General features: G+C 47.9%; 1 protein-coding gene across 1 annotated transcript in view; it reads left to right on the top strand.

Moving 5' to 3' along the window:
* Window positions 1-23,906, top strand: part of LOC119971294 (multidrug resistance-associated protein 9-like) — a 331,741-nt gene that overhangs the window by 185,212 nt on the left and 122,623 nt on the right. The window lies entirely within an intron of this gene.

The raw sequence follows: 23,906 nt of genomic DNA, 5'->3' as shown, positions 1-23,906 counted from the left end.
AATCACCAATATTTCAAATAAGAACATAAGAACTAGGAGCAGGAGTAGGCCATATGGCCCCTCGAGCCTGCTCCGCCATTCAATGAGATCATGGCTGATCTTTTTGTGGACTCAGCTCCACTTTCCGGCCCGAACACCATAACCCTTAATCCCTTTATTCTTCAAAAAACTATCTATCTTTACCTTAAAAACATTTAATGAAGGAGCCTCAACTGCTTCACTGGGCAAGGAATTCCATAGATTCACAACCCTTTGGGTGAAGAAGTTCCTCCTAAACTTAGTCCTAAATCTACTTTCCCTTATTTTGAGGCTATGTCCCCTAGTTCTGCTTTCACCCACCAGTGGAAACAACCTGCCCGCATCTATCCTATCTATTCCCTTCATAATTTTAAATGTTTCTATAAGATCTCCCCTCATCCTTCTAAATTCCAACGCGTACAGTCCCAGTCTACTCAACCTCTCCTCATAATCCAACCCCTTCAGCTCTGGGATTAACCTAGTGAATCTCCTCTGCACACCCTCCAGTGCCAGTATGTCCTTTCTCAAGTAAGGAGACCAAAACTGAACACAATACTCCAGGTGTGGCCTCACTAACACCTTATACAATTGCAACATAACCTCCCTAGTCTTAAACTCCATCCCTCTAGCAATGAAGGACAAAATTCCATTTGCCTTCTTAATCACCTGTTGCACCTGTAAACCAACTTTCTGTGACTCATGCACTAGCACACCCAGGTCTCTCTGCACAGCGGCATGCTTTAATATTTTATCGTTTAAATAATAATCCCGTTTGCTGTTATTCCTACCAAAATGGATAACCTCACATTTGTCAACATTGTATTCCATCTGCCAGACCCTAACCCATTCACTTAACCTATCCAAATTCCTCTGCAGACTTCCAGTATCCTCTGCACTTTTCACTTTACCACTCATCTTAGTGTCATCTGCAAACTTGGACACATTGCCCTTGGTCCCCAACTCCAAATCATCTATGTAAATTGTGAACAATTGTGGGCCCAACACGGATCCTTGAGGGACACCACTAGCTACTGATTGCCAACCAGAGAAACACTCATTAATCCCCACTCTTTGCTTTCTATTAATTAACCAATCCTCTATCCATGCTACTACTTTACCCTTAATGCCATGCATCTTTATCTTATGCAGCAAACTTTTGTGTGGCACCTTGTCAAAGGCTTTCTGGAAATCCAGATATACCACATCCAATGGCTCCCCATTATCTACTGCACTGGTAATGTCCTCAAAAAATTCCACTAAATTAGTTAGGCACAACCTGCCCTTTATGAACCTGTTGCTCGATCTGGGTGAGTGTGCATTACACTCAATTTGGCTCTGTTTCGTTCCTTAGCTCTAGAGTCGCCAGGTATCGTTAAGATACCGCCACAAGTTTCAAGTTCAAGTTCAGACCAATAACTCCATACACCAGTTAGTAAGTTCAAACAAGACACGTTTATTATAATAGTTATCTACTAATTATGCATATAAAACTACAAGACTTGGCTAATCCTACCACTAACAGGCCAAATACTTATCTGGATAAGGGAACTGCCGGATCAGGGAACAACGGCCCCTAGCTTTGTCCTGGATCCGCAGGCTTCCAGTCGGTGTGGACTAAAGGGGTCAGGAGTGTACTCTCGTAGCGTGCGTTGTGTGACACTTATTTGATGGCAGCTGCTGGCCAGGCCTCTCCTCTCCGTGGTCAAGTTCGAGAGCTGCTACAATGGTGTTCTTGTTGGGAGGTCCGGCTGAAAGAGAGAGCTGGGGTCGGGGTCTCTGCCTTATACCTCTCCCAGGGTCTCGCGCCCACCTGGGCGGACCCTCTATACACTCGCAATCGATTGGGTCTCTTCCCAATCGATTGATTTGAATTTCCCCAATAACGGGGCAGTCCCTCGATCACTGGGCGGTTCTTGGGGCTTATTGTTTTGGACTTCTCTTGGCGCCGAGAAGTCTGGCCTTCTATTCACTGTAGCGATTTGAGTTAACTTGTTTCCATTGTAACTGGGAATCACCGGGTATCGCCTCATTAGTATGCTAACTTGTTTTCTTTCACAGTGCTGTCTGGTTTCTGCAGCAGTCAGAATACACAAGTGCTTTTGCAAGCTGCTTGCTTTTGCAACATGTCCATTTTCCCTGCATTCTTTGTAATCTTCCATTTTGTGTTGGGCAGTGGCCACCCCAGGTGGCTACAAACCCATGCTGCGTCTGCCCAATGGGACAATTTCTATCCAGATGCCTCGCTATTTCTTCCTTGATGATAGATTCCAGCATCTTCCCTACTACCGAAGTTAAGCTCACTGGCCTATAATTTCCTGTAATTCCTATAATTGTTAGCATGTCCCTATTCTATTGATCAGTTTCAGCTCATATCATATTCAATAATAGCGAGAGACTATTATTTTGATGTGCTGGAGGAAGCGGATGAGTTTGTAAAGAAACATGGACTGGGAGTGAACTAATTTGTGAATTGTTTGGGGCGTTTGTATCTGTATTTATTGTGGATTTTTGTATTGTGTGTGAGGAAGTGTAGTTGTTGCTGTGCGATTTTTCTGGTCAAATTTGTAGTTTGTATTTTTGCAGTTGTTTGTGGGATGGGTGTTGCTTTTCTTTTACCATTTATCTTTTTATATTAAAGTTGGATGTGGGTGGTAGGGCTGGTTGTTGGTATGAGCATTTTTCTGATTTTACCCCGTGCAAGGGTGACCTTGATATCTGTAAAGTAAGTTAATGGGAGCGGAGGAACGGGGGTATCTGCAGCTCATTACTTTAGGGTTTTTACTTTTAAGTAATGAGCTTAAGATTTCTGTTCTTGGTTTATTTGGGGTTGAGGTGGGACGCGGGAAGTGTAGGGGCCTTTGTTCTCCTTTTGGCTGTTTGTTTGTTTATTGGGTTGTGGTGTGACTGGGATGCAGGGTGGGGAGGAGGGAGGGGGGCAGGAAAATGCTGACGGTCAAGAATTCTTTGTCTTTGTTCTGGTCTGATAGAGGGTTTGGCAGCCATCTTGGGTAGCCCTGGTATTGGCACTCTTTGAGTTGCAGTCAGATTATCTCACATGGTGGGTATGGCAGGCTGTAGAGCTGGAGTGGGGGTAGAAGGCACCCTATCCGGTTGATAACTTGGAATGCTAAACGGCCTGTAAAAAGCCACGGGTGTTTGCACACCTGAGAAGTTTGAAGGCTAATGTGGTGTTTTTACAGGAGACCTATTTGCAGATCAAGAACAAACAAGATTCCGGAAGGGTTGGGTGGGGCAGGTATACCATTCGGGTCTCGCTGGCAGGGTTTGGGGGGCTGCAGTATTGATCAAGAAGATGATATCTCTTTTAGCTGCTAAAATATTGGTGGATCTAGGTGGGAGGTATGTAATCGTTAGTGGGTACTGTAGTGATCCACAATTGAGTGTGTACAGAAGGGGCTGATGGGAAATGGAAATACCACCAGGGGGCAGCACGGGGACGTATAAGAGTGACGCCGAAGGCCCTCCCCCTCACTTTGACTGAAGAGATGGTGTGGAGAACAGGGACGGAAGTGAGCTCAGGGCTGCTAGTGTGGTCAGGCCTAGTTGCAGAGCATAGAGAAGTGTAACCTTTGCAAGTGTAGTTCTGTAAGTAAGAACTCACGCAATCATTTAAGTTGTGTAGCACAATAAATCTTCCTTCAACTACTAGACGACTTCTAGCATTCTTTCCAGTAACATAACATGGTACGAGAGTGGCTTATTTGAACAGCACTAGATAGATCAGGTTAGAGACCAGAATGAACCAACGCAACCAGCAAAAGCAACAGGCCGGCCGCCCGACTGTGGAAGACTTCGCAGCATTTTGATTCCAGACAACCTACTGAAGCGATGGATCGCACGCTACTTCCAGGGATGCTGAAAACTAGAAAAATTGGACTATTAATCTTATCGACAGGCCAGCAGGCGATAGACATTTATAACTCTTTTACATATGGTGATACTGAAGATAAAACTAAATATCAAGTGATAGTGGCAAAATTTGATGACCACTGTAAATCTCAATCAAATGAAATCATGGAACGATTCAACCTGCGTAACCGATTCCAAAAAAACGGGGAGACTATCTCCAATTTTGTCACAGATCTCCGCTTGCTAGCACAAGGCTGCAACTATGCTGACGTAACAGACTCAATCATCAGGGATCAATTAATCTATGGTCTTTCCGACGAAAAACTAAGGGAATCATTAATGCTGCAAAATGACTTAACACGAAAAACTACGATAGCAAAATGCTTACAACAGGAGCAGAAAAATCAGCAGTACCTGGAGCTTCTTGAAAAACCAAACATGGAGAAAACCCACCACGAGGCAGACGCAAGAATGGTGGCCTCTCCTCACAGGCCTTCTCTTCCGGTGGCTGGTGCCCATAATGGCACGTCTGCGCATGCGCGCAATCAGAACAGACGCGACCCCGGAAGGACCTGGTACGCGCATGCGCATTACACACAATACCGGCCCCAGTATGATAATCGCGCTGCGCATGCACGAACGCTACACACGCGTGATGTCATGGACATCATGACGTGTCACCGCTGTGGCACTGTCCATTTAAAAGGGCAATGTCCTGCAAAAGGGAAAAGGTGTCTAAAATGCTCCAAAATGAACCATTTTGCCTCCCAGTGTCAGTCCACAGCCAAATACTACTCTACAATGCAAAGGCATGGAAACTTTAAAGTACGCACAGTAGATGCAATGGACACTCTGACACCCAAAGAAAATTTCTCCGACCACGAAGAGTTCCACTTCTGGGAGAACACGTATGGCGTTGGAATCATAAACGCCACAGCGGAACCACATGAGCTGACCACACAGCCACGATACGTGCATGCCATCAAATCCACAAGCGAATGGAGTGCCACGGTGCAAGTCAACAACTCCCCCATCACGTTCAAGCTGGACACGGGAGCATCCGCAAACTTGATGACAAGCAAAAATCTCGCATCCATCCCAGGGACACACGAGATGCTATCTGCTGCATGCAAGTTAACAGATTACAATGGGAACCAGATCACCTCGAGGGGATCCTGCCACCTACAAGTAGTCAACAAGACAGTCACAACAGGACTACGATTTGAGATTGTGGACGACAAAAGAACTTCACTGCTAGGTGCTCAAGCCTGCAAGGATTTGCGGTTAATTCAAAGGATCTTCATGCACGTGGCTGACTCATCACGACTGGCCGATAACATACAGCTGCTTCTCAGTGAGTATCCCGACGTCTTCTCTGGCATGGGTACGTTATCCGACAAATACAAAATCCTGCTCAACGAGGATGCAATACCGGTCATTCATGCGCCAAGGAGGGTACCAGCTCTGTTGCGGGACAAGCTAAAAGCTGAACTCCAACGCCTCCAATCTCAAGGCATTATATCACAAGTCACACAGCCGACTGACTGGATCAGCTCGTTGGTGTGTGTCAAAAAGCCGTCTGGTGAACTCAGAATCTGTTTAGATCCCAAGGATTTGAACAAGAACATTCGCAGGGAACACTACCTTATCCCCAAGTGAGAGGAGATAACAAGCGAAATGGCACAAGCTCGCATATTTACCAAACTTGATGCCTCACAGGGCTTCTGGCAAATGCAGCTCGATGATTCCAGCCGACTGCTGTGTACCTTCAACACGCCGTTTGGACGGTACTGTTATAATCGGATGCCCTTCAGGATTATATCTGCATCCGAAATATTTCACCGAATAATGGAGCAGATGACAGAAGGCATTGAAAGCGTCCGTGTCTATGTTGATGACATCATAATATGGTCAACGACAGAGGAAGACCACATTGCGAGGTTAAAACAAGTCTTCCAAAGAATCCACCACTTTGGGCTGAAGCTCAACCAGGCCAAGTGCACCTTCGCACGGTCCTCTCTGACCTTCCTGGGTGACACAATATCAGAGCACGGGGTGAAGCCGGAAGCTGAGAAGATTGCAGCGATTCAGAGCATGCAGCGGCCACATGACAAGAAAGCGGTGCTCAGGTTCCTAGGATTCATCAACTTCCTAGGCAAGTTCATACCGAACCTAGCAGCACGAACGACGGCATTAAGGCAAGTTATAAGGAAGGACACGGAGTTTGCCTGGACCCAACATCACCAAGTTGAATGGGATGATCTGAGACACCAATTGATGGCAGCTCCAACGCTGGCATTTTTTGACCCGGCAAAACCTACAAAGGTCTCAACCGATGCCAGTCAAATGGAATTGGTGCGGTGCTACTGCAATAGCATGACCAGTCGGACTGGGTCCCAGTGGCTTACGCTTCACGAGCGATGACCGCCACAGAGTGCAGGTACGCACAGATAGAGAAGGAGTGCCCGGGGTTGATCACAGGCGTGACCAACTTCCACCACTATGTGTACGGTCTCCCCACATTTCTCGTGGAAACTGATCATAGGCTGCTGGTAAACATCATAACAAAGGTCTCAATGACATGATGCCGCGCCGACAACACATGATGATGAAGTTGCAGAGGTACGACTTCACGGTGATCTACATCCCTGGTAAGGACCTAATAATAGCTGACACCTTATCCCGAGCCATTGACGCTGACAATCCGCCTCCGGCTTCCATTAATGATGTGGAAGCTCATGCACAGTGGTGCAGGGAGACACTCCCAGCAACGGACGAGAGGCTGCAGCAAATTCGTCAGGCGACACGGGAGAATGCCACCCTCCTTCAAGTCATGCACAACCTTCAGCATGGCTGGCCAAGAGGACGGTGCCCACAGTTCCAAAACGTCCAAACTGAACTGTCCATAGTGGATGGCATCATAGTGCGGAATGACAGAATCGTCATCCCACTGGCACTCCGGGCGGACATACTCCGCAGGATTCACGAGGGGCACCTTGGTGCCAAAAAGTGCAAAAGGAGAGCACGACAATCCGTTTATTGGCCTGGGATAAGCGAGGACATAGCGAACATGGTGCTCACATGTGACACGTGTCAAAGACATCGACCGGCACAATGCAAGGAGCCACTGCAGCAGCATGAGATGGCGACGTCACCGTGGGACAAAGTTAGCATAGACTTGTTTCACTCCATGGGCCGAAACTATGTTCTGCTCATCGATTACTACTCCAACTTTCCGGAAGTACTGAAACTCCCGGATCTCACAGCAGCGTCAGTCATCAAGGCCTGCAAAGAAACCTTCTCTAGGCATGGCATCCCACAGACGGTCATGTCCGACAATGGTCCTTGCTTTGCCAGCTGGGCGTGGTTGGAATTCGCAAAACAGTACAATTTCAAGCATGTGACGTCGAGTCCACACTTTCCTCAATCGAATGGCAGGGTGGAGAAAGGTGTCCACATTATTAAACAACTAATCAGCAAGGCTGCTGACTCAAAGTCCGACATACACTTGGCCCTCTTGTCATACCGTTCGTCGCCTTTGAGCTCTGGGCTATCACCGGCTCAAATGCTCTTCAATAGAGATGTGCAGACAACGCTACCGGCATTACACTTCGCCAATCCCGATCGCTCGCCAGTCCTGGACAAGATGCGTCACCAACATCAGGTACAAAAGCAGCACTATGACCGGCAGGCAAAAGTACTGCATCCGTTAACAATCAACGACACGGTGAGATTGCGACACCCGGCTGGGGGTTGGTCTAACATGGCGACGGTTCTCCGCCAAATATCGCCACAATCTTATGTTGTGAAGTCTGACGATGGAACACTGTTTCGACGCAATCGCCGAGACCTGCTAAAGGTTATTCCTTGTCAACCTGCATTTCCAACATTAGATCTGCAGGGCTCTGTCATGCAACATCCTGGAACTCCAGCAGTGGGTGTCCACATGGACGTAAAAGACGCTGGATCTCCATGCCCACTCAGGAGGTCTACCCGGATCAGACGTGCACCCAGCCGTCTGAACTTGTGAACATGGACTGACACTATCATTGCTCTGCTCTGTCTTTGTATATAAAACTAACTGTGTTTGAATTTGTGTTTAGTTACGGCTCTGCAACTATGAAAAAAAAGGGGGATGTAGTGATCCTCACTTGAGTGTGTACAGAAGGGGCTGATGGGAAATGGAAATACCACCAGGCGGCAGCACGGGGCGTATAAGAGTGACGCCGAAGGCACTCCCCCTCACTTTGGCTGAAGAGACGGTGAGGAGAACAGGGACGGAAGTGAGCTCAGGGCTGCTAGTGTGGTCAGGCCTAGTTGCAGAGCATAGAGAAGTGTAACCTTTACAAGTGCAGTTCTGTAAGTAAGAGCTCACGCAATCATTTAAGTTGTGTAGCACAATAAACCTTCCTTCAACTACTGGACGACTTCTAGCATTCTTTCCAGTAACGTAACAGGTACCGGGCACATCGGTGGTACTGGTCAACATATATGCATCGATCTGGGATGATATGGTGTTTATCAATAAGGTGATGGCTTCTATTCCAGAGCTGGATTCACATCAACGAATTCTGGGAAGAACTTCAATTGCGTTTTTGATCCTCGGTTGGATAGGTCAAGTCCTAAGTCTCTCAGTCCATCAGGGGTCGAGAAGGCGATATTGGTCTTGATGGAACAGACCTGTGGAGATTTAGGTATCGGGGGATGAGGAGTTTTTTTTTTCTGACACATCGATCGGGTCTATGCCCAGATTGACTTCTTTATGGTGGGTAGGTCTCTTCTTCCTGGGGTGAAGGGGCGGGGTATTCGGTGACTGTTATCTCGGATCTTGCTCCGCACTTTGTGGATCTGATGTTGAAGTTGGACCCTGCTAAGCGATGCCCGTGGAGATTGGACACGGCGTTACTGGCGGACAAGGGATTCTGTGAGTGTATATCCTCCGCCATTGGGGAATACAATGTGTTCAATTGGAACTAGGCGGTTTCACCTTCCATGTTGTGGGAAGTTCTGAAGGCAGTGGTTAGGGGACAATATCTTACAAGGTGCATAAGGATAAATCTGGTAGGATGGAGAGGCAGAGGCTGGTGGATTCCATTCTCGAGGTGGACCGCCAGTACTCGATTGCCCCTTCACCGGGGTTGTTGGTGAGTAGGAAGAAACTGCAGATAGAGTTTGAGTTGCTCTTGATGGTTAAGGTGGTGAACCACCCACGGAGCTCGAGGAGAACCTTCTACGATTATAAGGAGAAGGCTAGTCATCTTTTGTCACACCAGTTTAAGCAGCAGTTTGCCTCCCGGGAGATAGTGCAGATAAAGGGTTTGAGTGGCTAGTTGGCTTCCACTCCAGGGAAAGTTAATGCAGCGTTTGAGGCCTTTTATCAAGAGCTATGTAAGTCAGAGGAGAGGCGGGCTAAATAGCTGGCTCTTAAAGCAGACAAAGGCAGGCCAGCAGCACGGTTCAATTCCCGTACCAACCTCCCCGAACAGGCGCCGGAATGTGGCGACTAGGGGCTTTTCACAGTAACTTCATTGAAGCCTACTTGTGACAATAAGCAATTTTCATTTAATTTCATTTCATGATGCAGTTTTAGGACGGGTTGTCTTTCCAGTCATGCAGCAGGAGAGAAGGGAGAAGTTGGAGGCGAGGATGGGTCCAAAGGAGGTTATGAAGTTGTTATAACCTGCCTGAATACTATGGGGACTATTGGGTACCCCACAATGTATTTTAGTTTATTGACAACTCAACAATACTAAAAAGAGTCAGCAATATGCAAAAAAAACACAGTCATGAAAAGCAGTAATATGCCAAAAGCATTGACAAGATACAAAAACCAAGAGCTCTCAAGCCAGCACACACATACAACCACCCCCTGTCCCCAACAGTAGCCCCACATTGGCGGAAACGCGCCCAACGAGCAGCACAGAGCATCAGAAAAGGACACACCGGGGCAGAGCACGGTTTGAGAGAGAGAATACTCCTTCCCTCCCAAGAAGGGGCCACAGTTCAATCTAAAAGAGTTCCTTTGAACAAGCCGCCAGCTTCAAAGCCAGCATATGGCCACTTCTCCCCCTCCCCTGCCAACCCTCCCCAGTGGTAGCTCCGCATTGGTGGAAAGGCACCCAAATGAGCAACACAGGCCACTGGAAAAGGATACACCGATGCCCTATCCTAACGGCAGCCCCACAAAGGCACCTAAACGAGCAGCACAGACCGCATGGCAGTAGAGAGGGAGAGAGAGAGGGATATCCCTTTCCAAAAACAAATACAGAGCAACCACAAGAAACCCAACAAACAAATAAATTCAAGTCAAAGCTGCCAGCACTCAAGCCAGCGCACGCTCCCCTCCCCCACCCTCCCCTGGCTCCAGCAACAGCCCCACGTGGATGGCGAGGCGCCCGCAAGCAGCTCAGTTCATAGGAAAAAGACAGGCAGCGTACGGTTGAGGACGGAGAGAGAGAACACCCCTCCCCCTCACCAGTACCAGGAAGGACCCCTCAACCCCCGTGCACATAAGCAGAGGGGCCACAACTGGTGAGCACCCAGCGCTAAGCCCAAAATAATAATATTCAACAAAAATAGAATCCTAACCATACAATCCCCCAATAGTGAAACACAACCAACATTAGTACAGACAGTACACATAATCAATTGGGCCACCGCCCTGCTGCTCTAACAGTTCCGGCATCCGGTTTCCAGACACCATTCAGCCCAAAGCTGCAAAAGCGAGTCTGTTCCTGTCTTGATACAATTCACACCTCTTTAACCTGGGATTACCCCTCTCTCTGGATCTGCAAAGACGTAATTACCTGCAAATGCTCGCATTCAAAGCATTGTCTTGCATCTTTGACTTTGTCTGTATATATGTTTCTGGGACCTATCTCTTCATTCACCTGAGGAAGGAGTGATTTGAGAAAGCTAGTGATTTGAAACAAACCTGTTGGACTTTAACCTGATGTTGTAAGACTTTTTACTAAGTAGAACTGGCCAGTGTCGTACCAGCTAGAGGAATAAAGCAGTGGTGAAGTACTACTACTGCTGCTGCATATATAAAATTGTAAATCAAGTTATTTTCTTTGGACTCTACAAACCCGTGCTGGATTCTTCATGGCCCTCATAAAAGAAGTGTATCAGATTAATGCAGTTGGGTAAAACTCCGCTTCCGAATTTGTATCAAAAAAGAACAGGAGACAATGGACAACTCTGCTCTATACCCCTGTTCAATTGAAAGTAACCCAAATTGAGGGATGGTATCAGATTTTTAAAAAAGGTTTGCGTGTCAGTTGATTCCACTGTTGTTGGATATGTTCAATGGTTCCTTGACCTGGGGGGTCACATTGGCGCAGGCATCGATTCTCCTGACCCTGAAGGATAAGAATCCTGCGGAGTGTGGGTTGTACTGACCCATTTAGTTATTGAACGCTGCTGCTAAGTTATTGGCGAAGGTGTTGACAATGCATTTGGAGCCCTGTCGTCGGGTGGTTTCGGAGGAGTAGACTGGTTTTGTTAAGGGCCGGCAATTATCTCCCAACATACGGAGATTGCTAAATATCGCTCTTTCTCCATCCCCAGTGCCCGAGCCAGAGGTCATTCTTTCAATGGAAGCTGAAAAAGTGTTTAAAAGCGTTCAGTGGGAGTATCTATTTGAAATTGTTGGAAGATTTGGCTTTGGGCCAAAACTTACATAATGGATTCAGCTCCTGTACAAGGCCCCCACCACGAGTGGGTTACTTTCAATTAAACAGGGATACAGAGCAACGTTTTCCATTGTCTCCTTTTCTATTTACCTTGGCAATCGAGCCTCTGGGTCACTCCGTTGAGATTGTCTATTGTGGGGGGTGGGGGGCAGCATAGGGTGTCTTTATATGCGGATGATTTGCTTCTGTATATCATGGACCCATGTAGAGGAGATAATGAAGCTACTTAGGAGTTTTGGCTCCTCCTCGGGATATAAGCAGAATTTGGGCAAAAGTGCTGGTGAATCCATCAGGAAGGGGAGCTGACTTAGGAAGTTGCCGTTTTGCAAGGCCAGGCCAAACTTTTGTTATCTGAGAAACCAGGTGCCCCAGCATTGGGCCTTGCTCCACAAACCTAAAATTGCCAGTCTGATAAATAGGGTCAAGGCCGACTTGAGAAGGTAGGATGTCCTCCCTCTGACCTTGGCAGGCAGGGTGCAGACAGAAAATGAACATCCTCATTAGTTTTTTGCTTTTTGGTTCAGTGCCGCCCAATCTTTCTCCCCAAATCTTTCTTCTATAGGGTCAAAAAGAATGGCATCCTCCTTTACTTGGGTGGGCAAGACCCCACAGATTGACACGACATTTCTACAGAGAGAGAGGCAGCTGGGTAGCTTGATGCTACCCAATTTACTTGTATTATTGGGCTGCAAATATTGAGGTGGTGCAGGGGTGGTTTGGAGATCCAGATTCTACATGGGGGTAGATGGAGACAGGATCATGTAGAGGTTTGAGACGGAGGGCCCTGGTCACTGCCCCACTTTCATTTTCCCTGCAAGATTCGTTATGAGCCATGGTGGTCACTTTGAGAATTTAGAGGCAGTTTAGCAGCATTTTAGGCTGTGCTCCATGTTAATGTTGTCCCCTATTTGCAGGAAGCATTTGTTTGTTCTGTTTGGGTTGGGCCCGCGTTCAGGGTTTGGGGAAGGGCAGGGTTGGAGTGGTTTGGGGATATATTTCTTGATGGGAGGTTTGCCAGTATGTAGGAGTTGTTGGAGAAGTTCCAGCTCCCGGGAACAAATAGGTACTTGCAGGTTCGTGACTTTTTGCGCAAGATGATTCCTTCATTTCCACTGGCACCACTGCCCTTGCCCTTGGGCAAGGTCCTGTCTGTGGCAGAGTTGGGTGAGCGGAGGATTTCTGAAATCCATGGCCGGATCCTGTCAACGGAGCAGGTATCAATGGAGGAAGTAATGAGGAAATGGGAGGGTGAAATGGGTCCGATTTTGATGGGAGTGTGTGGAGTGAGATTCTTTGCAGGGTCAACTCCACTTCCTCTTGTGCTGGGCTCAGCTTGATCCAGTTCAAGGTGGTGCAGAGGGCGCATTAACCAGGGTGCGGATGAGTGGGATCCCTCGGATGTGGAGGATAGGTGCAATTGCTGGGCTAGGGGACCATCGTTTCAGACGCACTTGGTCTTGCTCTAAATTTGCAAGCTTCTAGGTCTCCTTTTTCAGCAGCATGTTGGGGATTCTGGGTATTCAGCTTGAGCCGTGCCCATTGGCGGCTATTTTTGGTGTATCGGAATTGCCAGTGCTGCAGACGGGGAAAAAGACAGACGTCCTCGCCTTTGCCTCGTTAATAGTGTCAGGTGGATGTAGCTTTAAGAAATTAGTGTTTATCAAAGAGCTGCAGCGATGGCAGTGTGTGGGGAGAGCTGCGCTTTCTGTCTTTCACTTTCGTTTTTGAGCTGGCAGATGTAGTCTGTGTTTGGTTTAGTTTTCTGAGGTGGATAGCTGCATTCAAAGCAAGAAGCTGAATACTGATCTCTCTCTCTGCAAGCTAAGGAATGTCTCCAGATCATTGATGATTCAAAGTAATATCTGTTTCTGTAGAGAATTTAAACCTGTTGTCTTTATTTTAAAAGGGTTTACCTTGTGGATGTTGTTTCAAAAGTTATCAAAGGCTGTTTATAGAGTGCTGAATCTTTTGGGGGGGGGGTGGTCAGGATTGGTAGTTGATAAACTGTTTACTGTGTGTTTGTAAAATGTTAACTGGATTCATAGAATAAACATTGTTTAGTTTTAAACATACTTTAGCTCTCTGTTGCATCACACCTGTAAAGTGGGCCCATGTGCTCCCCTTAACCAAAATCTATTAAAGTTGTGGGTCAGGTGAACTCCATGTTATACTTTGGTGTTCTCTAAACCCTGGCCCATAATAAATTGGGGGCTCGTCCTGGATAAAAGTCTATATTTTGTGATTAGGTTGGCTTAGTGGACTTAAAGACAGCGAAGGGTGAGCTTAATTGTGTTTGCTTTTCAGGTGTGGTGTACCATGATGTGTTAGGCAGGTTGATTCAATGTGGACTGCACTCGATGCAGGGAAGTTAGAAACAGACGTCTAACACTGGAGAAGATCCAACACTGTTTTATTCAACTATAGAACTGCTGTACATATTCAGCCGTGGGTCGACACTATACTGATCTGACTGGTGACCTTGTAGTAGCCTGACCAGACTTACTAGCTACCGCATAGTGTTTGCACTTGCTAGCTCGTGGACTCGGACTGTCCCAGTAGCTGGGTCCCGAGAGAGCGGGAAACCTAGTGCCCTCTGGCTTTATAGTGGTAGTGTCCTGTCTGGTGATTGGCTGTACTGTGTTGTATGCTTACTGGTCATCCTATATGTCAATCACTGCCTGTCTGCATCTCATTATATACATGAGTGGATATTATGACATACCAGTTTAAGTAGGGAGTGTGTTGTGGACAATAGCTCTTTCAGAGGCTCGGAAGTTTTTTGGGGGTGGATAAGGTCACACATAGTACCTTACGAACAGAGACTAAAAAAAGGCTTTTAGATTTGGCAAAAACATTGCAGTTAGCGTTACCTGACAGCACACGAAAAGAGGTACTTATTGCGCTAGCTGAGCATTTAAAATTACCCGAGATAAAGTCTGACTAAGTAGAAATGGCAAAATATCCAGTGACAAATCAAGCAACTTAAAGCAGCTTGAATACGAAATGAGAGAAAAAGAGAGAGAAAGGGAGATACAGACCAGGGAAAAATAAAAGGTGAAGAAAGAAACAAAGAAAGAATAGCCCCTGCAGAACAAAAAGAAAAAGAGAGAGAGTTTGAACTTCAGAAAGTGGCCATGAAACATGGCAGTCAGTTAAAATTGGCGGATGTAAAGGGAAACGTACAGTTGGAGGATAGTGATGAGGATAAAGAGAAAGAGCGTCATAGGCGAAGGCTTGGTGGGGATCTATTTAAATATGTCCAAGCATTGCCAAGATTTGACAGGAAGTAGGTAGAAGCCTTTTTTATTTCATTTGAGAAGGCGAGTTCTGCTCAGTTGGAGTTCTCCAACGCCACCAATCACCTCAGCCTGGCTGAGAGATCTGATAGAATTTTAGTATCTTGACAAGGTTAAACATACTATGGGGGGGTGGGGGAGGTTGGTGAAAGGGTTTACTTGTGGTAACAGCCTTTTGTCTTCTTCAGGGAACTAGTCACCTTCAGTTGCTGGGTGTGGGTGGTGGAAGTTGGTTTTGTTAAGTTTTGTTTGTTTATGGAGGGGTAGGGGTGTTTGTGGGTGGGGGGTGTATTTTGCAGTAGTGTTTGTTGTAGGTCATTGTTTTGTTTTACCTTGTTATAATGAAAAACCTTTCTGAATAAAAATAAATGGTCCAATTTCCTCTCAAAAACCCACAATTAACTCTGCTTCCGCCGATGGTGTCCCTTGGTTTTCAACCCTTCTTAGTGACAGAAAAAATAGCTTTAGCCTTCCAAATGCTAAGAATGGTGCACACAATTTGTTCTTGTCCTACTGCAACGTGCAAAAAATCAGCAAATAGAAAGTGGGAAGACATTCCCATACATCTACTGGTGCAAAAGACACAGAAACCCCGAAATGAAGCATATATATTGTTTCTTCACGTGGACTATTTTCATGTCTCTTCTGCCGACAACATGAAAATTCTTGTGAAAATTAGTGACGCAAGTAATTTTTCTGTGCATGCAAGGGCATGACTGAAGATATGGCATTAATTGTGCAGAGACCAAAATGCCGTTGCATGTAAAATTGCAGATAGAAGGAGTTGGATAAAAAACATGTCTACAGACTTGTCAGTCAAATTTCCCAGGGCAACCAGCCCAAATGATCAGACAATTTATTCATATGTCAGGAGCTGTGTTTTGCCTTGTGCATGGACAATTTGATTATGTCTTAGTGACTGGTAGTTTGATGATGCACAGAGGGAAATTCACGTTGAGCGCATTGCCAGTTCCACTCAAAACTGCTGTCTCCTCAAACGTTTGTGCAGTAATTCAAAAAGTCGCTCAGCCAGAAAACATCCTGCAATCCTTGCTTCAGGTTATAAAGTGACTGCACAGAACCACTTGCAATCTTGAAACTATATCCTACGGCATACTTGGAACAGAATGTATAATTATAGGTTAGTCAAGGTTCTGAGAATAAATGTTTTATGATTGCTAGGATTTGGTTCCACTGATCTATGAGGAACATGTTGTTGTATATGCGTGATGGCCTGGAGATCCCAAATCTCCATATTTCCATCACTTGCAGACTAATTTCATCATCTCAGTAATGTTATTCAATTCAGTTATAATGTAAATTAGCTGAGATCAATACAAATAATTTCATTACAATTAAGTCCCCAAGAACTGAGTTTCACTGTTATGTGCTTGCATTTAATAATAATAGAAAAGCAATTCATTTAAAAAAAACTATTTTCTCCAGGAATTTAAATAAAAGATACAATGTGCATTTACAATAAAGTTGAGTGGTGGGGCGAGAGGCCCCTCGGTGACAGGCACTAGGGGGACCAGTAGTGCAGTCCGGAGGCAGAGTGTTGTTGGGAACCGCCGGGGGTGGGACCAGGATTGGGACGGGGGAGGGTGACATCGGAGGAGGGGCTGCAGTGCAGGCTAGGGGTATCGTGTCCCCGGTGGGCCTGGTTGGGCACGGGAGTACTCACCATATCAACACGTCTGCCCTTTACCCCCTGCAGAAAATGGACTTTGGAGTCCTGCCAAGAATAGTTGGTTTTGTGAGCGCCACGACGAATCCAGCACAAGTTGTAGAATAGAAAGAAATAACATTTATTTACAATAACATATATATATATTATATATACAACAGCAGCAGTACTCCCTTGCTGCTCACTCCTCTCCAGCTGATTCCATACTGGCCAGCTCTATTTATGCAGGGAATCTGCTAATGATTTCTCTGCCCCCCTCATTGGGGAATCTCATACTCCCTAAGGATTGTGGGATTGCCATTAGTCCCCAGCCAGTGGTAAGCAGGCATATTATAACATCCCTCCCCCCACAAAGTCCAAGGAATCCACTGAAGACCCTGGCGAAGGAGGGCGTTGGACTCGTTTTGCCACAGGCCGGACACCATTTGCACGAGGCGTTGGATCGGGCGGCGTGTAACGAGACGGAGAAAGGTGCTTCCGTGATGAACGGCGTAACGGCTGTACATCCACAGCCCGTGGGCCCGAGAACTCCCCCTCTGAGGCGTCCTGTGTCTCCATCTCGGAGTCGGAGTCCACTGTCTCCGTCATCTCGGCGTCCCTATCTCCACGCAGTTCTGCAATGACCTGCGCAGGCTTTGAGTGTGGCACCAAAGGAAGATTGTGAGGAATACTCTCCACTGTGTCTGGTCTCTGTGACTGTAGAAGTGAGCTCCGGTGTTGGGGAATCTTTGGAAGAAATGGTCTTCTGGGCCGAACGTGGTCTACATGCTTGCGCTGGAGATGACCCTGGGCTTGCACCTGGTAGGAGATAGGCCCCATTCAGCGAAAGATAACGCCAGGGTCCCACTGAGCATCACCGGCAAAATTTTGAATGAACACTTGGTCACCGAACTGCCGAATCGGCCGATGCCGAGAAAGGCCATGTCCCTGCCGATCTTGTGTGCGGCGTACTTTTGCGCCATTTTCCGGGAAAACCATGCTAAGGCGGGTGCGAAGTCTCCAGCCCATTAGGAGTTTCACTGGAGCTACCCCAGTCACCGCATGTGGACTGGTCCTGTATGAAAACAAAAAACAAGCCAGTCTCGTGTCAATCGACCCGGAAGACTGCTTCTTTAGCCCCGTTTGAATGTCTGCACTGCACGCTCCGCCAACCCATTGGAAGCCGGGTGGTATGGAACGGTGTGGATTTGGCGCATGCCGTTCATCTTCATGAACCTCGCAAATTCCTCACTTGTGAACGGAGTGCCGTTGTCCGTGACCAGCACCTCGGGGAGGTCATGCGTACTGAAAGACAAACGCAACGTCTCGATTGTTGCGCAGGACGTTGTCTTATTCATCTTATTCATCTTTAACCATTTCGACTGGGCATCGATTAATGGATCCTTGAAAAGGGCCGGCGAAATCCACATGCAAGCGCACCCAAGGCCGCCCTGGCCATTCCCAGTGATGTAGGGGCGCGGCCGGCGGAAGCTTCTGATGCTCCTGGCAAATGGAGCAGTTTTGGGCCACGTTCTCAATGTCGGTGTCGAGGCCTGGCCGCCAGACATAACTCCGGGCCAACATTTTCATTTTGGTCATACCCGGATGCCCATCGTGCAAGTCCCTCAGTATCAGCTCCTGTCCTTTTTCTGGGCCAATCACACGCATCCCCCACAAGAGGATACTGTCTTCCACGCTAAATTCTGACAGCTTGGAGGAAAATGCCCGCAACTCGCCTGGGAGCTGTCTATGTTGCCTACCATACAGGACTATGTGCCGAACCTTTGACAGGACTGGCTCCATCTAGGTCCACTCACGGATCTGTGATGCCGTGACAGGCAAGGAGTCCATAATACGTAGGGTTGCAACAACCTCACCGGTCGTGGAGGTCGACATGGGGCCGGTCGACAAAGGCAATCGGCTCAGTGTGTCAGAATTCGCTATCTGGGTCCCTGGTTTATGCTCCAGAGAATACTCATACATAGTGTAATACTCGTGCGGCGAGCAACAAAGCCCAGCGCTGGATCCGTGCGGAAGCAATGGGCGGTATTGGCTAATCCTTTCGGAAAAGTCCTAGCAGAGGCTTATGATCAGTCACGATAGTGAAGTGGTGGCCATACACATACTGGTGGAAGCGTTTCACCGCAAAGACCACCGCCAGGCCCTCCTTCTCGATCTGTGCATACTCCTTTTCCGCTGCACTCAATTTGCGGGAGGTGAAAGCTATCGGCCGCTCGGCCCCATTCTCTATCTTGGGGGACAGGACAACCCCAATACATTACGGGGATGCATCACACGTGATGAATAAATGCTTTCCAGGATCATAGTGGGTTAGTAACCCAGACAACGCCAATTGTTGTTTTACCTGTCGGAAAGTGGTTTCTTGCGGCTGACCCCAAACCCAGGTGTGATTCTTCTTTAGCAGAAGGTGCAATGGGGCCAGCGTAGTTGCCAGATTGGGGAGGAACTCCCCATAATAGTTTACGAGGCCGAGAAAAGAATGAAGACACGAAGTGTCAGTCGGGGCAGGGGCCTGTTGAATTGCGCGCACCTTCTCTGCGACGGGGTGCACAGTGGATAGCACTGTGACTTCACAGCGGCAGGATCCCAGGTTCGATTCCCCGCTGGGTCACTGTCTGTATGGAGTCTGCACATTCTCCCCGTGTCTGAGTGGGTTTCCTCCGTGTGCACCGGTTTCCTCCCACAGTCCTAAGATGTGCAGGTTAGGTGGATTGGCCATGATAAATTGCCCTTTGTGACCAAAAAGGTTAGGAGGGGTTATTGGGTTGTGGGGATAGGGTGGAAGTGAGGGCTTAAGTGGGTTGGTGCAGACTCGATGGGCCGAATGGCCTCCTTCTGCATTGTATGTTCTATGTTCTATGTTCAAACCTTCACGGTCCACCCGATAACCCAGGTAGACTACTTCCTTTGCCTGAAAGACGCACTTTGTACAATGTAAACAGACTAAAGCCTCTGAAAAGCGTCTAAGGACAGCCTCCAAATTTTCTTGCTCCAATGTCCCTGTAAACGTCATCTAAGTAGTCAACTACACATGGTAAACTTCTCAAGACGCCCTTCATGATGCGTTGTAAAATAGCACAGCAGAGGATACCTCAAAGGGCAACTGTGTATATTCATACAGGCCCCGGTGTGTATTAATAGTTACATATGGCTGGAGGCAGGGGCCAGCTCCAACTGTGGGTAGGCATGACTCATATCTAATTTTGTGAACGAGAGTCCGCCTGCAAGCTTCGCGTAGAGATTTTCTATGCGATGCATTGGATATCGGTTGAGCTGGGAAGCCATATTCACTGTAAGTTTATAGTCGCCACACAAGCGAACTGTAGCAACTCGCTTCATTACAGGTACAATTGGCGCTGCCCAGTCAGCGAAACGGACGGGCCTGATAATACCCAAGAACTCCCCTTCTACCTTACCGAGCAAGGCGTAAGGCACCAGGCGCGCCTGGATATAGCGCGGCGTGGCTCCTGGTTCGACTTGGATACGGGCTATGGCACCTTTTATTTTCACCAAACCGGGCTGGAATACATCTGGGTACTGTCCTAGTACCTTCGCCAACCCTCCAGAATCTGTTTGGAGGATGACCAGTGAGCCTTACTTCTGTTGTGGGAAAAGTCTTGGAAAGGTTTATAAGAGATAGGATGTATAATCATCTGGAAAGGAATAATTTGATTAGAGATAGTCAACACGGTTTTGTGAAGGGTAGGTCATGCCTCACAAACCTCATTGAGTTCTTCGAGAAGGTGACCAAACAGGTGGATGAGGATAAAGCAGTTGATATGGTGTATATGGAATTCAGTAAAGCGTTTGATAAGGTTCCCGCGGCAGGCTATTGCAGAAAATACAGAGGCATGGGATTCAGGATGATTTAGCAGTTTGGATCAGAAATTGGCTAGCTGATAGAAGACAAAGGGTGGTGGTTGATGGGAAATGTTCTGACTGGTGTCCAGTTACTAGTGGTGTACCACAAGGATCTGTTTTGGGGCCACTGCTGTTTGTCATTTTTATAAATGACCTGGAGCAGGGCGTAGAAGGATGGGTGAGTAAATTTGCAGATGACACTAAAGTCGGTGGAGTTGTGGACAGTGCAGAAGGATGTTACAAGTTACAGAGGGACATAGATAAGCTGCAGAGCTGGGCTGACAGGTGGCAAATGGAGTTTAATGCAGAAAAGCGTGAGGTGATTCAATTTGGAAGGGATAACAGGAAGACAGAGTACTGGGCTAATGGTAAGATTCTTGGTAGTGTGGACGAGCAGAGAGATCTCGGTGTCCATGTCCATAGATCCCTGAAAGTTCCCACCCAGGTTGAGAGAGTTGTTAAGAAGGGGTACAGTGTGTTAGCTTTTATTGGTAGAGGAATTGAGTTTTGGAGCCATGAGATCATGTTGCAGTTGAACAAAACTCTGGTGCGGCCGCATTTGGAGTATTGCGTGCAGTTCTGGTCGCCACATTATAGGAAGGATGTGAAGCATTGGAAAGGGTACAGAGGAGATTTACAAGGATGTTGCCTGGTATGGAGGGAAGATCATATGAGGAAAGGCTGAAGGACTTGAGGCTGTTTTCGTTAGAGAGAAGGTTAAGAGGTGACTTAATTGCATTCAAATGGTCATTGGATAGGCATATGGACGATAAGGGAATAGTGTAGAGGGACTTTAGAAGGGTTTCCAGGACGGCGCAACATCGAGGGCCGAAGGGCCTGTACTGCGCTGTAATGTTCTATGTTCTATGATGCACTGCCACTGCAGCCACAAATGGCGCAACCAGTCCCGACCCCACAGGCTGGGCCCATGGCCGCGCACCACGATAAGTGGGAAATGCCCCTCCTGGAGTGATGGCATCTGACAGGACATGATGACAGGAGTCATCATAGTTCCTGCAATGTCCAATGGTTCCCCCATGTAGGTGGCCAACCTGGCCTGTGTGTCGGTTAATGTAAGGGTCTGTATACCCTGCTTGATGCGGTCAAATGTCCTCTGGGCGATCATAGAGACCGCTGCGCCAGTGTCCAACTCCATCTCAAGCCGGTGACCACTGAGCCGTACTGTCACCTTAATGGGGGCCACGCGGGGAGCTGCCACACAATGCAGCTGGAGGCAGTAGTCCTCCATCCCCACGTCCTCGGGAGTTGTCGCCACAGGTTCATCCAAATGGAAGGTACGGCCCCTGGTCTGGCCTCAGTTTCTGTCGGAATGACGGAGCCTCTGGGGCCCCCAGGACTGGTGTCCGCGACGAGGTCGGCGCCCACAAGTCCGACACTGACATGGCTCCTCATCCATCGGTTCTGAAGAAGGCTCCCTTCGGGGATGAACATCCGGTGGCCACTGGCGTCGATCCTGACGCCACCCTGCCCAAGGTACCGCAGGGGTGCGGGGAAGACGCTTTTGGACGGAAGCGGTTGCACCCCCAAGGCGTGCACCTCCATTCCCTGTAGCTCCTGCACTCCCCGTTCTGCACTCTCTCGGGACAATACTATTTGGATGGTCTGTTGAAAAGTCAATGTTGGCTCGGCTAACAACTTTCTCTCAGTGGCCGCATTGTTAATACCGCAAACCAAACGGTCGTGTAACATTTCTGACAAGGTCTCACCATAGTCACAGTACTCCGCAATCCTGCGTGGCCTGGATATAATCTCTGCAAGGGATTCTCCATGGGTCCTCTCAGCAGTATTAAACCGGTAACGCTGGACTATCGTGGACGGGGTTGGCCCACTGAGGTCACAAGTTCATCAAACATCTTGGTGTCCGGTGCAGCTGGGTACGTAAGGCTCCTAATCACCCCAAACATATACGGACCACAGGCGGTGAACAAAATGACCACTTGCCCCTCATTTTCGGTGATGTTGTTTGCCCGGAAATAGTAATGCATCCGGTGTGCGTACTGGTTCCAACTTTCCAGTGCAGCATCAAAGACATCCAACGTCAGGGCAGCACGGTGGCCAAGTGGTTAGCATAACCGCCTCATGGCGCTGAGGTCCCAGGTTCGATCCCGGCTCTGGGTCACTGTCTGTGTGGAGTTTGCACATTCTCCCCGTGTCTGCGTGGGTTTCGCCCCCACAACCCAAAAATGTGCAGAATAGGTGGATTGGCCACGCTAAATTGCCCCTTAATTGGAAAAAATAATTGGGTAATCTAAATTTTAAAAAAAAGACATCCAACGTCCAGACAGAGGCATGGTGTAACAAAAAATAAACTTCCAACCTGTATCCAACAAAAATCCAGGTAGGTGGCTTCAGCAGCGTCAACAGCTATCCACTTTAACCCTCATCGCCAGTTTTGTGAGGGCCACAAAGAATCCAGCACGAGTTGTAGAATAGAAAGAAATAACATTTATTTACAATAACATAAAAAATATACATAGAACAGCAGCAGTAACTCCCTTGCTGCTCACTCCTCTCTAGCTGTTTCCATGCTGGCCAGCTCTATTTATGCAGAGACCTGCTAATGATTTCTCCTCATTGGGGAAGCTCATACTCCCTAAGGATTATGGGATTGCCATTAGTCCCCAGCCAGTGGTAAACAGGCAGGTTATAACAGTAGGCATCTGCCTGACTGCCACAGCCGGAGTGCACCCGCACCGAGGGTGCACGAGCTGGAGAGCTCTAAGAGGACCCTGTAGAACAAGAGCCTGCCCAGAGGAGCAGGGGCCAACTGGTGATGATGGAGAGCTGGCTGCCCAGCAACCAAGAGGAGCCGGTGGAACGGAGACATCGCATCAGGCCCCGTGTATAGAGGCCTCCTGTCATTCAAGGTCCTGCCCAACTGGGCGTGTCGTTGATGGCTCTGGCAGAGCAGTGCTACATAGAACATAGAACATAGAACAGTACAGCACAGAACAGGCCCTTCGGCCCTCTATGTTGTGCCGAGCAATGATCACCCTACTTAAACCCACGTAACCCGTATACCCGATAACCCAACAATCCCCGCATTAACCTTACACTACGGGCAATTTAGCATGGCCAATCCACCTACCCCGCACATCTTTGGACTGTGGGAGGAAACCGGAGCACCCGGAGGAAACCCACGCACAAACGGGGAGGACGTGCAGACTCCACACAGACAGTGACCCAGCCGGGAATCGAACCTGGGACCACTGGAGCTGTGAAGCATTGATGCTAACCACCATGCTACCGTGAGGCCCAAATCTCTACATCTCTGCTGGATGATGGCGCATCAGGAACCGTGGCGGTATGGGGGAGGACACATGCTCCAGTGGTCGTCAATGTAACGGTGCCCCTGAATCTTTATGTCACGCGTCTTTCCAGAGGCCAAATGGGGGCCTATACGGAATCTTGCAGGCCTCCATGCACAGGTACATCCGTGCCATAATGGATGCCCTATAT

The sequence above is a fragment of the Scyliorhinus canicula genome, chromosome 9 (assembly GCF_902713615.1).
Source record: "Scyliorhinus canicula chromosome 9, sScyCan1.1, whole genome shotgun sequence".
In the NCBI taxonomy this organism is placed as follows: Eukaryota; Metazoa; Chordata; class Chondrichthyes; order Carcharhiniformes; family Scyliorhinidae; genus Scyliorhinus; species Scyliorhinus canicula.
The sequence above is the reverse complement of the archived record's forward strand: the minus strand, read 5'-3'. Positions and strand labels throughout refer to the sequence as shown.